The sequence below is a fragment of the Chaetura pelagica genome, unplaced genomic scaffold (assembly GCF_000747805.2).
Source record: "Chaetura pelagica isolate M959 unplaced genomic scaffold, ChaPel_1.0 scaffold222, whole genome shotgun sequence".
NCBI lineage: Eukaryota > Metazoa > Chordata > Aves > Apodiformes > Apodidae > Chaetura > Chaetura pelagica.
The window spans coordinates 9,109,423-9,113,982 of NW_009952711.1; the positions used below are offsets into that span (position 1 = coordinate 9,109,423).

The window sequence follows — 4,560 nt, forward strand, 5'->3', positions numbered from 1 at the left end:
AGGAATGCCACTGAACTACAAGCGAGAGCAGGGACCAGAGCTATAAAATTACTTTGGCAGAAATCCAGATGCAAAATCCTCTAATTTCAGCACTCCAAAGGCACACAACTATTCCCATCTGGGATGGCCCGAGGCCTCCAAACACGGTGTCCACCAGCAACATCTGCCCTCAGACTGGAAGTGTAAAGAGGTATTCCTGCATTTCTACATTTGGCCTTGAGCCTCCTTCAGTAGGATGCTGGAGTCATGTCAGAAATTATAAAACAACCAACCAAACACAAACAAGACAAGGAGAAACTGACAGATTAATAGAGAGCACATCACCAAGACCACACAGGCGGTACCAAATGTGGGCCTTGACAAATTTTCTGCCCCTTTACACAAGTTAACCAGTATCTGCTTCATCACCAGCAACCTTGAAAGCAACAGTGGTTCTTGTAATTAAAGAAATAGCCAATATGAGGAAGGCTGTTGGGATGAGGTCTCTAAGGGACTTAGTGAAACAAGCATAAAATGTAATCTTGCAAAAAGAAATGAGATACATGTCAGTTCATTATCAAAAATCTTAACTTTATTTTCAAGATACATCATTAAACGAGTCTAGAGACTCCTTCCCCGGAAATTAATTCAAGTACAATGTTCTTTCTGCTACCAGATTAGGAGCTTTCTTTAGTAATGTGCACCATAATTTCCAATATGCAAATTATGCAGTCATTAAGCCAAATCTGTGGGACAGTTTAATTAACGTGATCAGGAAGTATCCTGGCAACATCACTTACTATGTATTCCAAGCAGTTTTTTTCCTAAGCTATCATTTACATTTAGCAAAAAGTGTGAACTAAATTTACGAGCGAAATCTCTCTACTTGCCAGTTCTCTCCCTAACTTCTGACCTCCATGCTGATGCTTTTATTTGCTTTCTTAGAAAAAGTGGAAAGAAAAAGAAAAACTGGGGGGTGGGAAGAAAGAAAAATTTCAGTGTTTCCCTCATTTTGCATTATCACTTTCAAATAAATGTATGCTTTTCTGCCATTTCCTACTGCTGGAAGTTTCACCAAAAGGTGAAAACCAAAGGAGGGCCAGGTGGCCAGTTCCCCCGGAATTGTTTTTTTGCATGGGAATAAACAGGGCAAGAAAGCAGGAGAGGTGACTGCAAGCAGTGCTGGCCAACACAAATCATACAGACATCAGCTTTCAGGGTCAAAATTCTTTTTCAATGGCCAGTTGACAGGCAGAGGTATCAGCAAAGCTGCCCAGATGTGCTCTCCTCAGGCTAAGTCACACAACAGAAATGCAGGCAACATAAAGTGTGATTTCAGAGGTTTACATTAAAAGAGAATCAAAGCTTTTATGAAAAGTTTTGACAATTCAAAGGGAGTGTGACGATATGAGGATTGCATGATACAGAAAGTCACAAGAACAGGAGGGAAAGCTCCTCCAACTCAGAAAAATCAGACTGTTTTCCAAAAACTTCAAGGAAAGTGCTATATGTATATTTCTTCTTTAAAAATCTTACATTGGACAGATGAACTACTTACAAATGTTTAGTCTCTCAAGTTACAGAATTTATTTTAGAAGCTATAAAATACCCAGAAATCTCAAGTGTTAAAAGGTATTATTTCAGTAGTACTGTGCCTATCAAATTAGACATCTGTGAGGAAAAACTAATAAAGTGACCCGTTTTATTGAAAGGCAAAAGCTTCACTCTGAGGAGAATAAAATTACTCCATACCACCTACAATAATAATAGAGTAAATACAAATATATAAAAAAACCCACCAAAGATATCTTTTAGACCACAGTCCAGTACTATCAAAGATGTGATAAAAGGAATAATGAAGCCTGGAAATTGTAAACCAAAAAACACCCTACTGAGCAATGAAATGCACTCTATTAGCTGAGCACCTCAGAGGTTAATTCTTTCAATAGCCAGTACAGATTCCAAGAAAAGGTTGTGGTTATCACACACCTTCAAGAAACTGACAGTTCATCTGTTAAATTTATAATAAGCTGCAATTAGTGAAACTGCCTGGAAGCTGGCTCTGCCTTTTTTTTTTTTCCCCCCCTTAAATCCTGCTCTGTCAGTCAGACACTTCAGAAATGTAGCATTCCTACAGAGAAGTGAAAACCTAAGGAGAAGCTCAGGAGATTAAATCAGAGCTCCTGTAAACCACTCACAGGAGCTGGATGCTGCAGGTACATAACATGTACCCACCCAGTCTTCCTCCCCATCCTCATCCCATCACCCTGTCACGCTCACAGGAAGATGCTGCGAGATAAAACTTTCAGAGCATTATCCAGTACATTCACTTCTAAATCTGGTCATCTTCTTCACAGCAGAGACATACTGGCAAGGGATCAACCACGTTGGTGGTGTTTAGGAAAGAGTGTTAAAATTTCAAAGAATGACGGAAAGTGAGGCTTGCAAGACCTCCTGCCAGGTACTCCAGCCTGTCCCCTCTCCCAAAGCTGGGTCACCTTGACTATGTGAGACCAGAAAAAAAGTTCTCTGCACCACTCTTCCATCTCCCAGGGAGAAGGTCACCTGCCAGAGCAGAAGGTGGGGGAAGCATTTGTGGCCAGTGTAACAGAAAAATTCAAACAAACCAGGAATTTTTTCTTTTTTGATAAAATTATGAGGAAGAATTTTTCAAGTTTCAAAGACAGAAAGAACTGAGAGGAAGGGTGCAGGAGGCAAAGGACATATTTGAAAGCTGCTGTGGACAGGATGGGCCTGTGGGCTCTTTTCCTTCTCTAACTGTTCTCCAGTATTATAATTCTATAAGAAAAGGCTACTCAGAAATTCAAATGCCCTCTTACAAAATAGCTTTGCATTTGCTCTTCATTTGTATATTACACACACGGTGCAATTCCAGCTGCATCAGAATCTGGAATAAACTTGTGGACTTTCATCCAGGATAATAGATTCAAAAGACAAACTAGTCTCTAATCAAATGCAATCAATCCCTGAAGTGGTTAAAGGGTTCTCCTAAAGATGAAGGCAAAGCAGAGCATAATATAATAAGCACTTTACAGAATAATAAACTCATTCATCATACTGACTGAGCTGTCTACATGCAATTTAAAAAAAAACAAACAACTTGCCTTTGCTTTCATCTACTTGCAAGTGTATCAGATGGTGAACATTCCTGATACATCCGCAAAAGCCAAACAAAATCTCATACTAATTTCACTTCTGGGAAAAAAACAATCCTGACAGATCTAAATTTTTATTTAAAGATGACATAGAAGAATGTTCACAGTACAAGGTAGTGCTACATCAACCAGAAATTACTCCAGACATACACACACACACCAGGTATATTAATCAGATAAAAGTGAATGCAAATAAGCTGCTGTATAGCAGAACATTCATAGGCTGCAACACACCCATCCCACTGCCTTCCCACGGAGAGAAACTGCCAAATAAATCAAGCAGGGAGAGGTCACAAGACAACCTGAGTGTGTAGAAGGCCAAAAAATATATTGCCAGCTTATGCTGCTTGTAATAAATGAGAAATGCCCACCTATAGAGCTGCCATTTCTTTCAAGGGTGCTTCAAGTTCCCCTCCAAAACTCTCCGTATCACTGCAATAGAACTAAAACTATGCTAAATTAAATCAGAAAAGGACCCCTTATTCTGGGACAAGAGGGTAAGATTAGGAATTATTTTGGAATTTTCCCTTTAACTTCATATCATCTGTTACTTTGAAGTAACCTCACCTCCAGAAAAACTCCAAGGCTTGAGGCCACAGGATCTACTCATTAAGAACTCACTACATTAAAACCACCTCATTTCATTTTCACATCTCTGAGTATGTGCTTTCCAGTTTGCAGCTCTTGTAAAATTTAATTTCCCCAGCCTACCAGGCTGCTAATCTTCAGTAAAGATGCATCCCAGTCTAAAAACAGAACTGAAGAGGGAAAGAAGCTGCTAATCCTCTGGCCACAGCTATCCAGGCTCAGCAGGTTCTTCCACCTCATCAAGTTGACATAAATCAGAAGGGCTTGTGACACTGGATGTGGAGATGAGGAGACAAGGATGGCTTTGGAGAAAAATTTTCCCTCTGTTCCAAATCTTCAGTGACTCCCTTGTGGAATTAACCCACCTATGTTTCCAGGATTTGCACCATCCTTCATGACCTACCATCCTCCCTATCTCTTCTGACAGCTTCTAGGCTTACACGGAACATCTTTTCATCAATATGTCCCTGGTGATAAACTGATCACCTCATTTCTAGTCCTACAAAGCCAGCACGCACATACATACAAAGACAGTGCTAATAAAGAGTCCCTCGCTGAGACCACCTAACAGGAAAGAGCAGGAGCAGCACAAAGAGACACTCACAGCAGCATGAGAACTTGGGGATGAAAGAAAGAACTGCCTTTGGCCAAAAGAGTGAACCTGTAACATGGGAGGATTAATTAGAGTTGATTTACTCATCAGGGGCAGCAGATGCAATCAATTCTTTCTCCTCACCTTTCCTGCTAAGTCTCTGTAGAAGGTCCTTAAAAAAAAAGCCTGAGTAAACTGAGTAGGAATGGCACTTGTTCTGGTTCT

The 4,560-nt window shown here is 40.2% G+C and overlaps 1 protein-coding gene across 1 annotated transcript in view; it reads right to left on the bottom strand.

Annotated features, from left to right (window-relative positions):
• HOMER2 (homer homolog 2 (Drosophila)) overlaps window positions 1-4,560 on the bottom strand; it is a 50,693-nt gene that overhangs the window by 17,344 nt on the left and 28,789 nt on the right. The gene's annotated exons all lie outside the window — the stretch shown is intronic.